This window comes from Peromyscus leucopus, chromosome 6, assembly GCF_004664715.2.
Source record: "Peromyscus leucopus breed LL Stock chromosome 6, UCI_PerLeu_2.1, whole genome shotgun sequence".
In the NCBI taxonomy this organism is placed as follows: domain Eukaryota; kingdom Metazoa; phylum Chordata; class Mammalia; order Rodentia; family Cricetidae; genus Peromyscus; species Peromyscus leucopus.
This window is the reverse complement of record NC_051068.1, coordinates 91,455,580-91,479,267: the sequence shown is the minus strand read 5'-3', so window position 1 is coordinate 91,479,267 and position 23,688 is coordinate 91,455,580.

The window sequence follows — 23,688 nt, the reverse complement described above, 5'->3', positions numbered from 1 at the left end:
CATTTTCTTTTGCTTTACTTTTAAGTAGTTTTCATCTTATTTCTTTTCCTTCTGAGGATAAAGGGGGCAACCAAAAATTTCTGGCAACTGGAGAGTCCCTAGAGCCATGCTGGTATGACCTCCAAAATACCTGTCCAAAAAGCATCTTCCCTCAGCTGGGCTTGAGGGCTGAGCTCAGGAAGAGCTATTTGAATTTTGTCTTTTCACTGATCTGCTTAGTTGGGTCATCCTAAGCTCCTGGTGTTTAAAAGCCAGGACCTCATATTATTTCTACCAATGTTTAACAGATTTTAAAATCTCCAAGGGTAAGTGACCCCTGCCTCCCTCTCTCATCTCACTCCCTGCACATCCTCCAGCGTCACCACAGTGTAGAGGCCTCTCCCTATCACACTCCTTCCAAGGCTTTCTGACGTTGACTAGTGGTTATCTAACACCAATGTTCTGACTCATTTCATCCAGGCAGAGTTTTCCATGTTCCAACACACAGTGAGAAAAATTAAGGATCATGTACCATGGTATTCATAAGCCTAACTGTATTGAAATTTTTCCCTTTAAACTCCTTAGATACACCGATTCTAGAATCCAATGAGAACTGGTGTGGTATCTTTACCTGGAAAAACCAAAAGTAAGTGTTTATAGGACCACTTTGACAAGACCACAGGGTGCTCAGTATTTGGTCAGTTTCTATGATTATTTCTATGAGGGCCTGTACCAGTGAGTTTAACACTGATGCTGAAAATGGCAGCCGTAAAACAGATTGCCCTCCCTTATTTATGTGGGCGTCATCAAATCTGCCAGAGACCAAATAAGCTACAACACTTAAATAAGTGCAGAATCCTCCCATCTACCTGTCAGCAAATGGATGCATTGGCTTCTTCTTTTTCTTTTTTCTGCCTGTCTTTGCACTTGGACTATTAGCTTTTGAAGGATCTCTAGACTGCCAGCCATGACCCCATCTATATTGTGTACTTCCCTGGGAGCTAATTCCATATAAGTTCTCTTCTTTTCCCACATCTTCCCATGTTTTCCCTTTATTTATTTTTCTTGCCTTCTTTATTTTATTTTATTTTATTTTATTTTATTTTATTTTATTTTATTTTATTTTATTTTATTTTATTTGCATTTAGACAAGGAAGGTTTCATTATGTTCAAGGCTAGCCTGGAACTCTGCCTGCCTCCCAATCTCCTGAGTTCAGCAACTATGGGTGCATGCCTCTATGACTGACAATGACATTTATTTCAAAAAAGTTCAGAATCTACACTCTACCCTCCTTAATTGAGTCTATTCTACTTTCAAGTATTGTTTTTATTTTGGGCCCATGTGAACTTAAACTTGTAAAATCAGGGGTTTTCTTCGTCTGTCTGGTTCACAGCCTCATTCTGAAGGTTCTGGGTACCCCTAATGTCTGTAAGAAGAATCAGGAGAAACTGAAGAGGACAAGGTGGAAGGAACTATTTTGGGCAGTGTTTCAACCTTTTGTTCTGAGAGCAATGGACTACTTTCAGATAAGAGGTATATCCTCTTCAGATATCCGGAGGCTATCAGAAGTGTGAATGAAGTGGAAGTTGTAGGGACAGTACTCAATTTCTGTAGTCATGTCTGTCCATGCATCCCTTTTGCATGTCATTCAGGCTGCTGGCGGCTTCCTTACATGTTATCATTCCAGACTCCTGTCACTATTGAAACATAGGTGGTCATTATGATCTGTCATTTCTGAGAACAAAAGAACTCAAAAAGATTACTTTTGTCCAAGTTGACCAAATTGGCAGAGAATGGATCAGAAAAAGCAGATCTTCTTGCAAATTTCACCTTCCCCTCAAATGTTGACACGTATCAAAGTTACCTGGGTGTCTTATTGGTGTTCAGATTCTGATTTAGTTCTTCTGAGTGAAATATTTGTAACAACCTTCCAGGGGATACTGATGCTTCCTGTCCAAAGACAAATGTTAAATAGTGATATGACATCATGGGTGGGAAAGAATGACCTAAGAGTATACACTAACAGATGCATATGAAATCTGTATTTAAATGTGGTTTAGAGTCATATTTTGGCTAATGGTCTGGTATTTCATTCACAGCTCTGTGACCATATGAATGTCATGAATTTCCTGCTTTTTGTTATGTTGTTGTTTTCTTTTGAGGTAGGGTTTTACATAGCCCAGGATGGTCTTAAACTCACCATGTAGCCCAGGATTACCTTGAATCCCTGATCCTCCTGCCTCTACCTTTCAGGTTCTGAGGTTATGGACATTAGCCTCTATGTCCATTTTATGGAATACTGGGGATTTAACCCAGAGCTTCATGTATACTGGACAAGCACTCTACCAACTGAGCTACATTCACATTGATTTCCCATTATCCATGTTGTAAAAAGACTACTAATAATTGGACATGGTATTGTATAAGACATGTAGAAGCCTATACACAGTAACAACACAGTTTAAACATTTAAAAAATAGTATAATATGAAGATATAGTTCATTCTTAGGAAAACCCACCTAATATGACACAAGCATCTTCTAAAATGGGGAAATCAAATAGACTGCTTCATATTCCAAAATGGAAATGTATCACTGCTGGGTAATGATACAGTCATAGCTACATAACTCATCTGTGGAGGTGGCTCAGTAAATGAGAGCACTTGTATGAGTTGACTTCGAATCCCCAATGCCCACTTTAAAAATGTGTTGGGCATGATTTTGTATTGTGTGGGAGGTGTGTGTGGGTGTGCGTGTACCATGGAGTGTATACAGAGGTTGAAGGACAACATTTGGGAGTCGGTTCTCTCCTTCCTTCCAACAAGCGCCCCAAGGATCACACTCAGGTGGGGAAGTTGTCATGGCAACTGCTTTCATCTACTGGGCCATCTCGGTTCAGAATTAACTATTTACTTTGACCTACAAAAAACTAATATTAAGTTCTACATCAACTTCCCCTTGTTAACTACTAAATATTTTCATTCCCTCAGTGAATGGACTCTGAGATAAGGCAAATGAATGGTTATCTTTATCAAGGTACAGTATAGTAAAAAAAAAAAAAAAAAAAACAGATTTAAACCAGTCTACAATTCCAGCATTCTGGAAACTGAGAAAGAAGAATCATGTATTCTTGATGAGTCTGAGCTATGGAATGAGACTCTGTTTTGGTAAACAAACAAACAAACAAATGGTTCCAAATGTGATGTACTTTCATGTATCCACATATACAGAGATGTGTGGTATATACATACATACATACATACATATCCACACAAAAAAGTATTTAATTCACTTATATGTATATATGTACATGAATGTGTAGCATATATACATGTGTGGTATATAAATGTGCATAGTAATTAGTAGGAAACTATGAGTTAAGATTTAGTACAACAAATAATCCAACTGTTTGCTTATCTCCTATTTTGTTAATTTCCCATTGCTGTGATAAAATTATATAACAAAAGTAGCTTAAGGGAGAAAGAATTTATTTTAGCTCACAATTCCCATCATAGCATAGAATTCATAGAGTCAGGTACTTGAAATAACAAATACTACATTCACAGTGAAGAACAGAGAGGAATGAATTAATGCACACATGTGTGGTCAGCTCACTTCCTCTACTCTAATGTAGTTCAGGATCCCCTGCCTAGGGAACTGTGCTTCCTATAGTAGGTAGACAGGTCTTCTTAGCTCAATTAATACAATTAATGTAAGATAATTTCCCACAGACATGTCCATAGGCCAACCTGATCTAGATAATGAGACTCTTTCCAGGTGATTCTGTGTTGTGTCAAATTAACTAAAACTAATCATCCACACTCTTACTTTAGCATCGATCACAATTCCTCTAGGCTTCAAAACATAGATAAGTTATTTGTCATATGCTTATTAGTGTGCTGTGCTAAGATGAACAACTATTTATGTTTACAAACTTATGTGATTATTTAAGGCTATAATTAAATATGCTCAAAAGAAAATTTGGACTACCCACAGTTCTAATTTATATTCTCTTAATGTAAGTCATGGAGAGTAAAGTGATTGTACTTTTTAAACTTTAAAACATGACAGGGAAATCTTTCCAAAGATCAAGAGAGCAATGGTTTCTTGATTCTAGGAGAATCATACCAAAACATGTCATTTATTAAACAATCAGAGCTTGTTCCATAAGACATTTGATAACTGTGCACCAAGATTTTCTCCCCTTGCTTGAAGTATTGTGGTGACTGGTTTTAAGATTAAAGTGTCATTTGTCTTAAGGGATTTCCTTGAACAATCTGGAATTCCAAATCTTCAGAAGCACTTCACATTAAAATATCACCATTCATGCATCCAATCATTCAATTATTCATTAGTTCCACAAATATCCCTCCACTAATAGGTTCTAGAAATTGTCATCAGTGTTGCTGGAGACAGTAACGGTTAATGAAGCAGCCATGCACAGCCTCAGCAAAGCCAAAAATCTAATGAGAAACAGACATCTAGCAATATGTAATGAATGAAACTCAATTAATGTGTTAATTAGCCCCTACAGTTGCCTTTTTAAAGTATCAAGAATGGGCTGGCTTAAGCCAACAATCACATGGCAACTGGAGTGCAGCAGTGTAGAAGCGTGAGATCAAAGCTCATGGAAAGATAAGCCCTGCTAATGACTCTGCAGAGGGGTCCCATACCCTCTTCTCAATTCTAGAACTTCATTTGTGGTGCTCATCATTCTTTGGCTGATAGGTGCATCTCTCCAGCACGTGACCTTCTTTCTATGGGTCTTCACACCGTCCTTCCTCTCTGTCTCTTTTGTTTCTAAATTTCCCTGTAACAAGAGCACTGGTAATCCTGGATGAGAGCCTCTTTTTAAGGACCCCAGTCAACTTGATCACTTGCTGAAACAAATCCATGCCAAGGCATTAGAGGTTAGGACTTCAGCATATCTTTGTTTAGAGGGACATGATTTGCTCTGTAACAGTGCAATGTAACTACATCACCAGGTGTCTGTTTTGAGTTCAGCAGGACCAATGAAAGTAATCTGGAGCATCTATTTAAAACTAAGTAGATGGGGAAGATTACTGAAGAACCACAGAGTAAAAACCAAGAGACCAGGAGAAAAAGGGAGGGCTGGAAAAGACTGGAACATTTCACGCAAAATTTCTGTAGTAGGGAAAATATTGATGTGCAGAAAAGAGAAAAACAAAATCAGAGCCAGGGTGATGAATTAGGAAGCAGTAGAATGAGATGAACTGTTAGGTCTTGCTAGACTTCATTTAGGAATTGTGAGTAATTAGCAAAACTCAGCTAAAGATAATATGTTTACAAAGGATTAATCAGTATGGATTTTATTACTGAAAAAAAGAAGCATGGCATAGAGCATGGCTCTCAACCTGTGGGCCACAACCCATGTGGGAAGTCAAATGACCCTTTCACAGGAGTTGCCTAAGACTATCAGAAAACACAGATCTTTGCATTATGATTCATAATAGTAGCAAAATTACAGTTATGAACTAGCAACAAAAATAATTCTATATTTGTCATTCACCATAACATGAGGCGCTGCGTTAAAGGGTCACAGCTTTAGGATGATTGGAAGTATGTCAGATTCCATAATGGACAGTCCAGAGATGCCACTCCCTAGTCCTGTGGGTCAGCTGCACATCTAAAGGCTGACTATTCCGGTACGTCTATATGCTTGTGCCCAGACTTCATAGGTAGCTCAGCTTGCCAGCTTTCATAAATGGTTTAAACAGACCACAGAGTGACAGACAGAAGAGAAAACACTTGTTCTTTCCTCCTTTCTCTTAATTTTCCTTTTTCTTGTCTTTCTCTTGCTGTGGAATGCACATATATATTTCTACCCTCTTGTAAAGCATCCTGTCTAAATGAAGCCAAATTCCAACATGACAAGAAAGGGTAAATCATGTTTAAAAGCAATAGATTTTTTTTGAGGGCGAGCTTTTTGTTTAATTATTATATCACAAAAACATAAAGAACTCAAGATGGCTTGATGGCATAATTTGCATCCTTTGGTGAACTGTAAAGTGCTAAAATAGAAAATGCAATGAAAGAACTGTAATTATCCACTTCCAAACTTTAAGGTTGAACTTAATAGCTGCATTTTCTTTTTTCCCAGAAGGTTTTCCTCGGATTTCTTTTCTAGCAGGTGAGATTCTCTGAAATTTCCTTCAGAAATATGTGATGACAATCACCACACACTCTACTTAGAAGTTAGGATTTTTCTCTTCCCAGGCAAAGAGGTTACAAATACTAAAAGATCTTTTGGTGACTAATTTAGTCTTAGAGAGTAAAAATAATAATAATAAAATTCCCCTAAAACAAGTGAATACTCTAATCCACCCCATCTGAGAAACCCATGGCGTCAGTCATGACACAGAACTTAAATGCTGCAGAGAGCAGTGGAGAAAAGCGAATTCAGGGCCTGCGTTTTCAAAGAACTTGTTTGCAGGGTCACAGCCAGGCTTTCCTGCTGGTGCCCCGTAGAGTGACACAACATTCTGTTCTCCCCATTTCTCAGAGATTGCTTTAAATGCTCCCTGTCACTCTCTTGGAAGTCCAAATGAGTTTTCCACAAAAGGCCTCATGTTTTCATTTTAGAACAGGCCCCACAGATTATCTACTGCATCTTGGTCTCAGGTCTTTGAAAGCAAAGTTTGGCTTGGAAATATTCATATCCTTTTTCTGTGCTTCATCTCCTCAGCTAAATGGGGTTTTGAATGATTCTTCTTTCTCCTTTTGACTTCTTGGCATACCATGTATGACCTGACATCTCTACTAACAGCACACAGGCATTGGATGTCAGAGTCCTTCATTACCTCTAGATGAACAGATAGACACTGTAGCCAGAGTTCTCTGATACATAGAGGAGATGCCATGTCCCTGTCCCTCAGTACAGTTCCATGCAAAGCAGCATTATAGAAATAAAAATTAAAGAGAATTACTTAACAGAACACAGGAACATGACTGCAACACAGAAGTAATTATTCCTTCATATATTTAAATTAAATTTTGACTTGCCATTTTTAAACTACATACACAGGTAGAGGGCCACTTACTAATAGATTACAAATCTTCAGTACATAGGAAGAAGATCTGTACACAGCTGTACTTGTTATAGAGTAATTTATAGAAGGATACTGGTTCATTGATGTTTTTCTGATGTAAAACTTCCCTCCTAGGAATGAGAAATGGATCAGTGTCCAAAACATGAGTTTAAGTCCCCCAAGCCCCCATAAAAATCCAGGCATAACCACAGCAATGTCTATAACTCCAGCAATGCTGGGAGAGGGAACGGGATTGCTGAAGCCTGTTGGCCACCAGCCTACCTTCTGGTTCAATGAGATACTCATTTAAGGGAATGAGGCAGAGAGTGATACCCAAGTCCTTCTCTGGCTTAACCCCACCCCCAAATAGTGGAGCTATTTTGGTTCTCTCCTTTCCATCACCAGCCATTGATCTTCACACCTTGATTACTAAGGATGCTTCTCTTTCTCTTCAGTTGTTCTCTTTGTTTTGAGTAAATTACATCTCTAGCCATTACTGCTAAAGCTTTGTCAAAGAAACATTTGTCAAAAACTTCCAACTCATACCTTTCCTCAGAAGCAGCTCTGGCCAAAGATGAGAACAATCAGTCTCCTCTTCCTAAAATGGTCCAGAATCACAATGCTTATCCTGGCCTCTCAGTTTGCATCTTGGTCAGCAGTAAACCTCACTCTTTGCACACAAGCCAGTTTGGGCTTCTGAATCACTGGCATTTCTTAGAATTTACCTCTTTAAGTAAAATTTTCTATTAAGTAAAATTTTCTAAGAAGAATTCTCAAAATATTATTATTAAAAAAACAATTTCCCCTTGGGACTGGCAAGATGGTCCAACAGTTATGAGCATGAACTGCTCTTGCAGAGGATTCAGTTTGGGTTCTAGCACGCACCTGGTATCACACAATTACCTGTACCATCATCTTTAGGGACTCCATTTCCCTCTTCTCCTCTCCAAAAACACTCTACTGACATTCATATATCCACACACAGACACAAAGACACACACAATTGAAAATAAAAATCTTATAAAACATCTAAAGCATTGCCCATGCTTTTTCTTCTGTTTAAAAGCATGACAATATTTCACCTGCAGCTAGGCATCTCCTAGATATTAATGTTAGACAACCACTGAAGAAACTGATTGACAAAGTTAGTATTAATTATTGAACACCTAGAGTACAAGCATGATCAAAAACTGTAGATTTTAATGTCTAGTTCTGTATACATGACACCTAGACACTCTCTTAACTAGTGTTTAAGAATGAAGTTGAGATGAGATGTGGAGGCAGTTTTCTTATAATGTCTCTTAGTCTTAATGTTTCAAAATATCATTTTGCTTTTCTATGAAAATATTGCATTAGTCTTCCATAACAAAACATAAAATGTCTGCATGTCAAAGTGACAGCAAGTTTGGAGTCTTCTAGACCTCCAGGATAACTGTCTTCTCATTGTGAACTTGCATGACTATTTCTAATCAGTTATAAAGCATCTTGTTTATTGGAATAATGTACAAAAGCTCAGATGCAGTGCCTTTCAGTGCCTGGCCAGGAGTCTCCAGGAGGCTATAACACATACTTGGAGTTACTGTCCATAGGAGGTGCCATTTCTCCCATGGGTCCATAGCTCAACTACCAACAGGAGTAGTGACCCTCCTTCTTTTTGTCCCCATGTCCTTATTCCTAACTAGCATAGAAGTTGTAGTTTCAAATAAGGAAGTGTTCGACTGGGCATGTTACAATGGTTCCATTGAACCAGAGATGGGGACTGCTATGCAGACATTGTGGGTTCGTTCCATTTGTGAACCCATACACAGAGAAGGAGTTACTATGGAAATGACTAATCCCAGTACCCAAGAGAAACTGGGTTTGTTTTTGTTTTGTGTCATTTTGTTTGTCTCACATTAACTATAAAGTAGACTATGCCTGGAGTATATGGGCTTCTTAGAGTATGTCTTACTCCCTCCATGCCCAGTGACCAAGCTCAACATAAAGCTCTAACAAACTAATGGAAGAAGGACTCCTAATGACCCAGGACCTCTAGGAATGACCATTTGTGTTACACTGCCAATGGCAGAACATTACCAGCTTCCCAATGCTTCGTGAAAGCATGAGGGATACAGAATACTGATGATCAGTTACATACATAAGGACTGTAATTGCTGTGACTATCTCTGTTAGGTTTCTACCAATCCATCTCCATGTTTATGTATACATACATTATCATATTATAGATAGGGCTCTAAAGATGGCTCAACAGGTAATGGTACATGTGGATTAGTGTTTTTTTCAATGTAACAAAGAATAATCTGGAAAGAAGGAACTTCAATTGAGAAATTCCATCACATTCATCTGTGGGCACATTTGTGGGGCATTTTTCTTGATTAGTGATTGATGTGTGAGGTCCCAGACCATTGTGAGTGGTGCTGTCCCTGGGCTGGTGGTCCTGGGATGTATAAGAAAGCAGGCTAAGCATGCCATGGCCACAAGCCAGTAAGCAGCATTCCTCCACAGTGTCTGCTTCAGTGCTTGCCTCCAGGTTCCTGCCTTGAGTTCCTACCCTGACTTCCCTTCATGATGGACTGTAAACTGTAGGATTAAATAAATATTTCCTCCCCAAGTTGTTTTTGGTTGTGGTGTTTCCCACAGCAATAAGAAGCAAGCGAGGACGCAGTGCTTGCTGCTCAGCTTCACAATCTGAATTTAATACCCAGGACTCATATGGCAGAAGCAGACAACACTCTTACTAAGTGCCTTCTAACCTCCATCCATGTTTTCAACATACATAAGTACCTGGATAAATGTAATGTTTTATTCAGTTTTTCTTTTCTCTTACCATCTCAGGTAATATAAGATGTCCTGACTTTATATACTGATATTTATGTATTATTAACTGTATTCATTGTATATAGGTGACAAGATATCAAGATGTTTACAGGAATGAACCTCATTCAGGATCTCTGGGATGACTCTGTGACACAGACTAGTTAAGAATGCTATCTTTGAGAAGTAGATGTGTGAATAGTGAGTTGGTACTATAATGGACATACAGTAAATGAAAATACTCTAGGCAAAATTCTCTCTTATGTTTTTAAGAACAGTGAAGTGGCCAGAATGCCTGAAAGAGAATGGAAGAGGGAAGGAGAGTTGGGGTTGAAGTTGACATCAGAGTCGTCACTAGATCAGATAATATGTCCCCTGCCTTCTTATAAAATTTATACTAAATGAATTTTGGGCTTAAAATGTGGAAGTAAAAGATGTTTTAAAAGTCCATTTATCCTTCTCAAAATGACCATGAAAATACATTCCATAAGCTTACAACTTTTGAAACATACAATGTATGGTGAACCATCTTGGTATATTAGGCCAACTAAAAATGTAGTTATTGATTTATTTATGCTTTGTATTAATGCCTATATTCCACAGTTTTATATTGATGTACCATTTTTCAAATATTAGACAAAAAAGTTTTGAGTATGTGTTCCTGTCAGCCACTCTCATTAATGGAAATGTTAATGATGGAAAAAGGAAAAAAATTGTTCTCAAGCATTCACTGATACATATTTTTCTCCTAAGCATAGGGCAAGAAATAAGAACACCGAAACAATACTCAGAAGAAAGCAGGTGCCAGAGACTTAACACCTGAACATTTTAAATAAAAAGGCAACTATGTGAATTCACATTCCTGACTGGTATTTACATTACATTTGAGAAAGCTTACTCCAAAAGGTATTTGTATGACTTGCATTTAGACAATTATTACAATACTGAATCTAGAGCAAGGGATGTAGAGTTCCATGAGTAAAGAGTCTGTCATGTAATGTATAGTGTCCTTCACTTATGATGATGTAAACACCTTTGTCCCTGTTGGGAATTATTGTATAATCATGACAATAATAACCATCATAGAGAGACAAAAGCCTTATTTTAGTTAATGTATTCTGTTGAGCATTCAGAAATCTCCCATGGAAATAGATAACAAAGAGTCTAATGTATAATCTTGTTGTGAGTGGGAGGTTATACATCGAGAGCTCTGACACCCAGTTGTTAGAAGATCAGGAAAATGCAAAGCTCACTGAAAGGCTAATTGTATTTTCTGTCACATGTGGCACAGCAGTAGAAGAGAGGCCCACTGTGTGGAGAGCACTCCTTCTGGAGGCTGAGAACTATGCATTTTGCAGTATAGCCAAGGAAATGCTAAAGAAAAGAACTAACTTTTGTCCATCTTCCTTGCCTTCATTCCATCATGGAACAAACCATTCAGCAAGACCTTTAAGAGTAAGTTAGAGGAAAATAAATTTATATACATATATACATATGCTGTCCTTGGTTCTAGTCCAAGAAACAAAGACACTTCAAAAAATTATTTTCATCTGTGGTGTGTGTGTGTGTGTGTGTGTGTGTGTGCACATGTGTGTGTGTGTGTGTGTGTGTGTGTGTGTGTGTGTGTGTGTGTGTGTGATGAATGGGCAGGTGCCTGAAGAGGCCAAAAGATGAGTCCAATAGCCTGGAGCTGGAGTTACATGCAGTTGTAAGTCACTCATCACAGGACCTGGGATACAATCTCTCACTCTCTGCAAGAGCAGCAAGGGCTCTAAACTGTTGAACTGTCTCTGCAACACACAAGGACACACTTGACACTGAGGTGATGAGGTGACTCTCAGAGTTTCCTCTTTTAGCACTTCATTTCCTCCATTCAACTGCTACATTGAGTTTTCAGAAAACACAATCTCACCCAGCCTCAGACACCACTGGGTCATTGTCAGCACCACCACTCTGACATGGGCAATCCAATGACACTATTCTCAAGCCCATAATCCTTTAGGAATCCTGTGACCCTAAATAAATCTAAAAGAAGCTTGGTAACAATATGGTATTGATTTGGGATGACACGTATAATGCTTCACACTTGATGGGTGACAACTTCTTCCATGGCCGCCTCAATAAATCTGTAAGCAACAAGAAACATCATTTCTACCCCAGAGGCTAGCCAGTGACAAATGCACATAAAGAAACAAAGGCTGTTGCAATCCGCCTTGATTTTTACAGTAACAATGTTGTTTATTTTGACAGATTCTGTGTCAAACAGTTTGCATGGGATCAATCCTTACTCTGTATTATGAGCCAAGACACTCATAATGTTTTCTAAGATAAAGTAAGTCTTAGACATTAAAGTGGCTTTTATGATTTCACCCATCTATGTAATTCTTCCCTAAGTCCATACCCAGAATTTCTACCTTAGGCTGCCTTCCATAGTCTAGGTATCCAGGAGTTATTATTTTATTTTAATCAACATAGATAACTTTGTATTTCCCTGAATTGTTAGACCCACCATGATGAGTAGGTATGGAGTAGCGGAGACAACTCATCTCTGAAATCACTTCATTTTCTGAGGTAATCACAAAAGTAGGATATGAATTATTTGACTACTGAAGTATTTCCTAACTTCACAATCATATAGATCCATGAACTATTGAGATTGTAGGTAACTTTCACTTATACCCAAGCCCACAACTTACTTCATGGTGTTTCCTTCCTAACACTCAGTCCAGCCTGTGTTACTTCTTTCTTAGAAATACAATGAGGAGAGACATTGGAATAGTAAATGTGTATCCTCAGTGTGCCTTTAAATCTAAGAGGTTGAAAAGAAAAACATTCTCAAAACAGTTTGGTTTCATACTTAAAAAGCTTTGTCAATGGACTTAAGTCTATTATAAACAAATTCTTGAAAAGTAAGTTAAAATAGGCACATTATCACTGCAAGGCTAACTGGCATTTCAAAGACAGTAAGTACCAAGGTATGCTTTATAGATGCAGAATGGGAATACACTCTAGTTTAATTCCCACAGGCACCTACACCACAGGGCGTAGGAAAGGCTTGTTGCTCTTACATTTTCAGGCTACATTTTGAATGTGAAGTGCCTCCGAAAGGCTCATGTTCTTGCTTTCCACTATGATGTACTGTAACCCCCCAAGCCAGGAGAATGGCAAAGCCTTTGCCCATCAGCCTCCCTTGCCCTGTCTTTGCCATTATTGTTGTTGTTTTTAACTAATCATCAGATGTGTGTTCCTCTGAGGCTCAGCTCTGTGGTTCATAGAAGAAAGCCATTCATTATCCTGGAAAGTGCATGGAAGCAGAAAGCAAAGAGAGAGACAACTGGCAAAGGGTGGGGAGGTTGGGGTTTCATTACCTTCTTCAAGCACATGCCTTCATGGTCTATGACTTCCCATGTCTGGGCACTAGTATTTATCCCATGAACCTTGGAAGGAGACTCATGCAAGCTTTAGCTGGAAGAAGGGATGGAGTGGAATCTTGTTGAATGCAGTCTTATGAGCTTGAGGTTCCTGTCTCCTCTACTGTCTTTCACACTAAGCAGTTCAACCTGAACCACGTGTTTATAAGCAAAATAATAATGATTCCTTTGTGTGGGGTAGGAAGAAGTATCCAAATAGACACTTTGTTGATTTTAATGGTAATTGCTGAAGTGAGAGCTCGTTGACAATTTTAGTTCTTTAATGTGAGTATTCAGAGAAGTTTTTACGAGTGTAGTGGCACAAGCCTTTAATCCCAGTGCTCAGAAGATAGAAGCAGGTAGATCTCTGAGTTGGAGGTCAGCCTAGTCTAACCAGTGAATTCCAGTCCAGATAGGCAAACAAGGCAAGCGTCTGTCTGAAAAAAATAATTCATTATCAAAGTATACTTTAAAATAAAGAGAGAATATAAGTATACAGAAAAAAAATTGTAAGAGTTAAGATTTTATTGAAAGTGTGCTGTTAGAAATATTTAGCAAGACACCAGTGTTAATGGACACAGAAGTAGGAGTCCTGAGGAAAAATTAAAAGGAGGAATAGAAAAGTTTTCAAAGGCAAACTGAAACCCTTGGCTGAACAGCCTATCATTGGTAATAATGTTATATTGATTTTAATATAAAGACAATTAAAGCATATTTTTACTGGGCCGTTTTTTGTCTAGTGTTATGAAATGCTGAAATGTGCATAGTGGATCATTTACTTCTGAAAATTCAGATACAATAATTCATCATCTAGAGAAGTATATGGTGAAACAAAGAAAATACTGCAGCTCACTGTGGAGTGTGGTAGGAGCTTGGCATCACCTTAATGGAGACACTCTAAGAACAGTTAGTGTTCATTATTCAGATCGTGGTGGGAAAGCACTACTGACTACTGACATCATTCATCTAAGAATAGGATGGGAAAAAAATCAGCATATACAAAATGACTATTTCCTCTTCTTTGTTCCCTGACAGACATTTCCAATCAAATGTCACACTCTTTCCCATCAGGGCTCACACAGGACCATTTATATCCCATATCAACAGAGAGACTTTAAAGCTTTTTAGTATGACTGCTGGATATGAGAAGTAATGAGGCTTCAGTCTTAATCATGATTGCTTATAGAGCTGTAGTGAAATAGACATAAAATAATGCATGCTAACATATACTGTTGGGGCTTGAGAACTGGCTAAGTCAGTACAGCATTTGATCTTCAAGCCCAACACTGATCTTTCTCCTTAATACATAGATGTGCATACATATTGAACATGCACACACATACACCATAACACACACACACACACACACACACACGCACGCACGCACGCACGCACACGCACACACACGCACGCACGCACGCATGTACGCATGCACGCACACACACTGTGCTAAGCATTATTGTAGGGTCAAAGGGCCAGCCAAAGAAATACACCCTGACCCTGAAAACAGAGCTGGCCAAAGAAACACACCCTGACCCTGAAACCAGAGCCAGTAAAAGAAACACACTTTGGCCTTGAAACCAGAACCAGTGAAAGAAACACACTTTGGCCCTGAAATAAGGGCCAAAGAAACACATTGTCTCTGACTAGTTGCACACAAAACCAACCAATTCCTGAGCAGGAAAGCCAACAAATCCCTGGGCACTGAAATCCAACCAATCTCTGAGCTTGATTGAAATCTGACCAATTCCCATTCTGAAAATCTTCACCCTGGAAAAACTCCACCCCTAAGAAGCCCTATATAAGCCCTGTGCCTGTTAAGTTGGGGCTGCCCTTTTCCACCCTGGCAGAGGCAGCCACTCCTGGATTCTTCCTTCCCAATAAATCTCTTGAATGAGTTTTGGGTGAAGACCTTCTTTCACGGAGCAGAACAGAGAAGCTACGGATATCTCTGCTTGAGAAATTTCCTTAGTGTAACAGAGCAGAGAAGCTAAAGACATCTCTGCTGGGAAACTCCTTCACTGGAGTGGAGCAGAGAAGTAACAACTTTCATCAGAGCAGAGAAGAAATGGACATCTCTGCTGGAAAACTCTCTTAGCAAAGTGGAGCAGAGCTGAGCTGTTACAACTTTCTAGGAGAGGAGCAGGATTGCTACATCCTGAGGAGAGAATTTCCCCAGCCAGAACACAGCTGTAGGTATAGCCTGACTCCCTGATAGTCAGGATACCTTTCTCCTCAGAGCTCTAAGTATCCAGGGTACCTTCCCTTCAAAGCTATAGGTATAGCCTGGCTTCTAACAGTCAGGATGCCCTTCCTTCCCATCAGAGCTGCAACATTTGTCATCATTACACACACACAAAATGATTTGTTTACCTATGATTTAAGTTATGACAAATATATTAGCAAAGACTTTCAAACATAAACTAGAAGTTTTTACCATAGTCAGGCTTTTTGTTACAGTCTATTTATCATGGTCGTTATTCTACATTATATTTCATGTTAAAATTAAGTCAATTTGACCTACATTTGCCTCTTTATTTATGCAATAAAAATTGACTCAAATTACCTGTGCTATATAAGATACAGTTCACCTTTGATTTATGTGCAAAGAAATTTACAAATATACTAGTAAATTAATAAAATTCATTAATAAAACTGTACTACTAATGTTTCCTACATTTCTAAATCCAAACTGTGCAATGTGGCCCCTGATTCCAAACTATTCTTAGGAGCTAAACTTTGTTCAGCTTTGCCCAGTGATACTTCCATTGAGAAGGATCAGAATATTGTTGCCTTTGTGTGGGAAATTGAAAGTATTCACAGACTGAAAGACAGAAGCTACACTTGGCATCTTAGAGTAAGTAGACTATCTTATGAAGTCTCAGTAGCATCTTCTTCCAATCTCTATCTGAAAAGCTACAACTGAAAGCTGCTGTAGCAAAGCCTCCACTGAATGATGCTGAAGACCACACTATGTCAGTGCACCAATCAGATAATCCCAAATGGGCACTGCTATGGGATATCTTGTTTATGCTGTGATTATGTGTTGCTCTGACTGATTGATGAATAAAGCTGCATTGGCCTATGGCAAGGCATATTAGAAGCAGACAGAAATCCAAGCAAATAGACAGGAAGAGAAAGGACAGGCAGAGAGACGCCAGCCTGCCATCCAAGGAGCTGCATGTAATGGCACACAGGTAAAGCCACGGAACACATGGCGACATATAGATTAACAGAAATGGGCTGAGATTAGTTATAAGAGCTAGCTAGCAAGCAGCTTGAGCCATAGGTCATGGCCATACAGTTTGTAATTAGTATAAGCCTCTGTGTGTTTATTTAGGTTTGAGCAGCTGAGGGGTATGGCAGGACGGCAGAAACCTTCCAGCTACAGGGTACTTGGTATACATATATATATATATGTGTGTGTGTGTGTGTGTGTGTGTGTGTGTGTGTGTATGTGTGTATGTGTATATATGTGTGTGTGTATATACATATACATATATATACACACATACACACACACACACACACATATATATATATATATATATATATATATATATATATATAGTAGGCTCCTACAACACACATTGATCTATTAGAAATATGGACTATACATGAATATACTCAGCCAAGATGCAGAAGTTTTGTGGTGTTTTTGTTGTTGCTTTTTTCTTGTTTAACTTTTACTCGTGTTTATCATTTAGATAAAAATAAATCAGTAGCTATTTATACAAATAGTAGATACACTATTGGAGATGTTCATGACTTTTCATGTTATGGAAACTGAAGTGGTTTCTTGTAGTGATATATTGTGCACTCTGATAAAACTTATCTGGTGATCAGAGGACAGAGCCATCTCCAGGGAACCATGACCAAGCTTAACAGTGACTTTGGAATCATCACTACAGTTAAATGCTCAGCATATTGAAGAATCAACCAGCCCTTGGAATTCTCCTGTATTTGTTATTTAAAAAAATCTGGTAAATGGAGAATGGTAACAGATCTTAGAGCAATTAACAAAGTTATTCAGCCAGTGGGCTCTCTACAATCTGGAATTCCTTTGCCTACTCTGTTACCAAAAGGATGGCCTCTCATAGTTACTGATTTAAAAGACTGTTTCTTTTCAATACCCTTACAAGAAAAAGACAGAGAAGGATTTGCATTCATGGTGCCTACTTACAATAATTCTCAACCGTTTCTATTTTGTTGGTTTTCAGAACTGAGACCATGATTAAAAGGGATGGCCAGGGGCATTTGTATTGCACCACTAGAGGTGAAATTCTTGAACTGGCACAAGATGGACCAGAGAGAAAGCATTTGGCTGGTTAAGCTTTTAGGTTTTGAGCAGCACAGTTCAGCTGAGATCCATTCTGGATGAGGACTCAGAGGCCTCCAGTCTGAGGAAACAAGACCAGCTGAGGATCCTGCGAGGTGAGGTAGCTGTGGCTTGTTCTGGTTCTCTGACCTTCCAGCATTCACCCAAAAAACTGGCTCAGCTTTGATTTTATTAATAAGAACTTTTTAAGATTCCTGCTACAGAGCCAGCCACTAGATTAGACATAGAGACCAGACAGTGGTGGCACATACCCTAATCCTATCACTTGGGAGGCAGAGATCTGTCTGGATCTCTGTGAGTTCAAGGCCACAATGGAAACAGAGCCAGGCATGTTGGCATATACCTTGAGATCTCATGTCTTTACTTGGAAAGGACACATACCTTTAATCCCAGCAAGTAATATGGCAGGACATAGAAAGATATATAAGGCGTGAGGAAACAGGAGCTCACACTCTTGAGGATTTCAGAGAGGTAAGAACATAGCTGGCTTGTTCTGTTTCTCTGATCTTTCAGCTTTCACCCCAATATCTGGCTCTGGTTTTTTTTTTTTTTATTAATAAGACCATTTAGCAATTTGGATTACAGTTTCTCACATGTAATAAAAGCAGCCATCAAGTAGATGAGCTCCTTCCTGCATTCTATTGCCACCAAGAATCCCCATTATTAAGATTGAAGCTCATAGTCATAAAATGGAATGTGAATATCAAGAGAGTACATTGGCAGAGTTCCATGCCAAGTCAGCTAGAGCTGAAACAGTATGAATATGAAATTTGCATAAACTCCACAGGAATGAGGCAAGCCAACCTCCTATGAGGATCAAGTTAATAATTAGTACAGTGAACAAAAATAAAGACTTAGACAGTGAGTTCAAGCTCAGTGCTAATCAAGGACTCACAGAAGGCCTGTCAAGATACTTGGTGACTAAGTCTTTGAATTGTCCACTACTAAAAATCTTGTGTTTCAATACTCATTATGGAACAAGAAAAATAATACAGATGTTGACAAAATATCTGTGGAATGACAGTTCTAAATTTGAAAAGGAGCCAATATTTATAATCAGTGTTTGGTCTATTAAACCTACCTTCCTGAAAGAAGATAAAGACTCCAGGAAGTATGATTCCAAACTTTATTGAAACATTTGTGCATTTCTAATCAACCTTATCTAGTTGCTATCTTCAAAGGAGTACTAACATAGATTTATATTAGTTTTGCCTTTACTGTTTTAATAGAAACTATCCCATGTTTGGTATCTGGGAAGTAATGAGAAGGTGTGCTGTCTTTATGTAGCATCTTTGGAGAATTTTCTAGCATATTTTGGAGGAATCCTGACCAGAGATGGCTCACCAATTGAAACTATTAATCAAAGCACAAGCATCATTTCATTATTGAGATGCAAAAACTCGAAACAGGTAAAATCTTATCACTTGCATTCTGTGTTTGCCCATCGCTTTGTGATTCCAGGGGCTAGTCTTTACATGATTACCTCCTGAGGGGTACATTTTGTTTCTAAGAATTCAGGATTTTACTCACTCTACTCCAAGGGTGGCTTTTTGGTTTTTAGATGTGTTCATACAGCAATGCATCAGCAAAGTTGTACTGGTAGGGGACATGAATATTTCAAGATCGTATTTGGATTGTCTTGGGGGGAAATTGTAATCTGGATCTCACAGCTGTTTCTAAGCGAACCAGTGGAGCTGTTTTCCTCTGGCTAAACCAGTAGGGGGTTCCCAAAGCCTGTCTCTACTCCAAGATGGTCTCTATACTTTTATTACTCATTGTAACTTCAACAACTGTGTTTGAAAATGTATGAGTTTTAAAAATCCACTTATAAATTATTTGTATTTTCATCAGCCAGGAATCATGCTCATTCACAGGTTCTGTAGGAGAAAATAAAGAGTATTTGGATGAAACTAGATTTTTTTAAAAATAATTTTTCAACAGCTCATGTTAACTAGGCTAACTGTTCTAAATAGTATGAGAGGGTTTGGGGTGGTTTCACAAACTCTAGCATGCAAAAGTGCTCCTGAGTGTTAGAACAGGATCCCTATTTGTACCTGCCTGGCTTATTTTGTATGGCACTCCTTCAACACCTGACTCTAGACATCAAGACCAGCAGGACCTGTGGCTGTGAAGAGTTGTGAATTATGGAAGGCAGAATTCTTCATATTTTAAGGGAGAGAATTTTCTAAAAATAGATAGGCAATGAGAGGCAAATATTTGGTGCCAAATCATCATTATGCACCTGTTAACAAACTGATTTGCATATAGTAGAGTCTCTACAAATATTTGACAGTCTCTTGGAATCTCTGGTCTTTGTTTTGAGGAATTCTAGAGATTTATGTGATTATTATGCTTTTGGACCATGATTACACATAAAGGTATGTTATCAATATATGGTAAATACATCATAAATATACCTACCAGCCTCTGAAAATACTTGCTGCTTTGATTTCCATAGGACTTGCTTTATAAAGAAATAGACACATCAAGCTTTGCCCTAATGATAGTTGAAATTTAATCTGAGATGAGGCATTGGATCTTTCAGTCACCCTTTTTATTTTGACCTACTTGATAAAACTAATGTCTGTTTTACCAATGTGTGTGTGGTGTGTATATGTGTGTGAGTGTGTGTGTGTGTGTGTGTGTGTGTGTGTGTGTGTGTGTGTAGTATATATGTGTGTCTACATGTGGGTGGAGGCCAAAGGTCAATGTCAGATGTCTGATTCTATGACTTTCTGATTTATTTTTTGAAATAATCTCTTATTCAGAAATTCACTGATTGGTCAAAGTAGCTGTCCACCAAGCCTAAGGGGTACTTTTGTCTCCACCTTATTAATGATGAGATTACAAGAGCATGCCATAATGCTTGGCTTTTTACATGGGTCCTGGGGATTTGGACTGAGGTCCCAATGCTTACACCATAGCATTTTATCAAGTGAGCCTTCTCCCTAGTTCTGAGTTCTTATTCCTAAAGTGCACATTGTCTCACCTTGCTGTTGAATAACAGCACAAGAATGAATTCATGGTAAAAAAAAAAATTGCCTGCGATCTAGAAGGTTGGGTTCTATGGATTTAATTATACAGAGTGGACCTGACATGGATAATGACACATTTATTTCAGAAGCAAATATCCTTCCTTTGCCAAGCTCTGAATGGGTTTTATGAAGAGGATGTTGAAGAGGAGCTGGGAGAGAGCATGGCAGGCATTATACACTCTCCAAAAGCTACTGTGGACATATGTTACCATATCCCCAACATTTCTTGTGTTTTAATTCAGATTCAACTGGCTCTTATCAGGCTAACCACAGACTGAAGGCGGTTGCAGTGGCACACACTGTAACATCTTATCCAGGGCATCTTATTTATTCTCTGCCTGAAACGAGGCTGGGACAGGACTCCATGCAACCTTAATCACAGGGCAGATGAACCAGCGACAAATGGATGTTCTGCTGTGAGATGTTCTGTTCCAGAGAAAGATGCAATCAGCTCAAGCTGCTTCTGAGTAATGTTTCAGATTGTGGTCTTGTAAACAGGCCTGAAAATAGCCAGTGGTTATTTTTTTTTCTAAAACTGTAAATTCCTGTAATTAAGGTATGCTTCAAAAATTAACCCTAAAAGAAAAAGAATTGGAGAATGGACTAGCTTTCTGTGTTGAATTACTAGTGGGAGGAACAGAGCACTCTGTTCTTAGGAGGAAGCAGGCCATTAGAGGAACCACATCTAAATGCTGTGTGTCAGAAATGAGAGGAAAATGGAGTTTCCTTGGTGCAGAAGAAACGTATAATTATCTGGGACAACAAGCATTGATATTTATTGTAGTGGGATGCAAAGAAAATTCTGAAAAACAAGACTCCTGGTGTCTCTGCTTCACATCTGCCCAATTAACTTGGGGGTAATTTTATCATTTTTGATCTACATGAAGCTCCTCCCTGGTTGCTAAAGTACCCTGGTGTATACCAGATGTCAGGCATTCAGTGAGGTCTCTGAGCCATGGGGTGGGTTTCAAGGCAGGTGTTTAATGCCTGCCGGGCCTCTGGACAAACCCACAAGCCGACATCTCCTAGTTTGTGAGGATACAAACCACTCCAGCCCTCCGTAAATGTTAAGGGTGACTCTAGCCACTAGGAGGAGCTGGAGGCTACTCCATCCTCTGCTTGATTTCACCTGAGTTGGTCTAGAGACTGGGAAATTAGAGTTCCGAAAAAGAGAATTGAGCTTTCTATCTTATGATAGAGGTAAGACCAATGATAGTGTGCACTGCTTAGAAGGAGGTGACTAGGGTCTAGGTGTTACAGCGGGACAAAATAACAAATTCCTGCTAAGTCTTGTTTCCCCCACCTTTGTAATTAAAATAATATCCGTAATTGTTAAGTTTTATGAAAACACAAACAAAATAATACACAATGCCTGGCTTTGTACATGGGTATTGGGATCTGAACTGAGGTCCTGATGCTTGTACTGACTGTAGTTTGTCAAGTGAGCCTTTCCCTTAGTTCTGATTTCTTGTTCCTAAAACACACATTGCTTCACCTCTCTGTTGAATAATGGCACAGGAATGAACTCATAGTAAAAAAGTTAGCTTCTTGTCTAGTACAGGATTGAAACTGTTCCATATGTGTATTGTGCGTATATAATATGGCTATGTGTATATATGTATATATATGCAAATAAAAGAAGTTCAGATTATAGACATATCATTATATATATATATGTGTGTGTGTGTGTGTGTGTGTGTGTGTGTGTGTGTGTGTGCTGGCTTCTTCCTAGAAATCCTTTCATAGCTGATTTCTCTTCTACTTTGGCTTCTGTCCATTTGAAATGCAATTTGGTATAAAAATTGAAGAAAACAAACAAACAAAAAACCCTCTTGTCTTTTCTGATAGAGCAGAACATTTTGTCAGCAGGTAACAACCACCCTGAGACTGGCCAGTTGACAGTGACCTGAAGTCAAGTCTGCAATGAAAGCTGAAAGTGAAAGATGATGAACCAGCACTGTTCAGTTAGAAGGGGGCATTTCCACTTAACTCGAAATGCTTTAGAGCACTTGCCATGTTATAGCAGAAATAAAAATTAGAGACAAATGGCTACTAAAAAGTGCTCCATTTTTTTTCTTACAAAAGAAGCAGACCACCAACAAAGCAGCATCTAAAAGAGCTTCAGGGACTGGAGAGACAGATTAGTGGTTAAAAGCACTTGCTGCTCTTGGGGAGGACCCGAGTTCAATTCCCATCACCTACATCAGGTACTTCATCACTGCCACTGCCTGTTACCACTGCTGCAGATGCCCTTTTCTAGCTTCTGTGAGCACTGGCACACATGCACACACACACACACACACACACACACACACACACACACACATATATATGTATATATATATATATATATATATATATATATATATATATACACTCTTCAATATCACTCTGTAGCATATCCATGTGAGTTACTTCTATACTTATGCTGTGAACTAGAAGTGAGGCTTCCAAGATTGTCAGATTATTTTATTACACTTAGTACACACATTTGAGTATCCTTAAAGTCAACAAAATTGGCAGGAAAGAGACACATTCGTCTGCAAGTATGATAGGTCAACTATCTTTGAAGCAGTGCTTTAGATGCATATGAATTACCAGTATGTCTAGGTGTATCTGGAAGGGGATTCAAGGTATTTTTCTAGAGTCATTTAATTTGTCTTTGCATTTATTCTTATATTAGATGAGATATGAACTCTACTTAAAGTTTCTGGTAACATAGATACTGCCAGTTCATCCTGGGCATCAAGAAAGAAGACATTAAATGAAGGTGTTAGGAACATTATACTTCACAAGCCTATTTTGCTTACATCCCAGTTCATAAATATCAACTCTTCACCCCCAGTATAGCATTTGAATTTGGCAAAGCTCCTTTTTTGTGATCTTTGAGGGAGATGATCTTAAATAAACACTTCATTTCATTTCTTTGTTGCAGTAAAGCAATTCAGTAAATGTGTTCTGAGCTCTCAAATTGTGTACAGATGATAATTCCTGCCCCTCTGCTTTCTTATATTAATGCACAGAACTGTATTTTTGGGTTACTTATGCTAAGTTTTGTTATC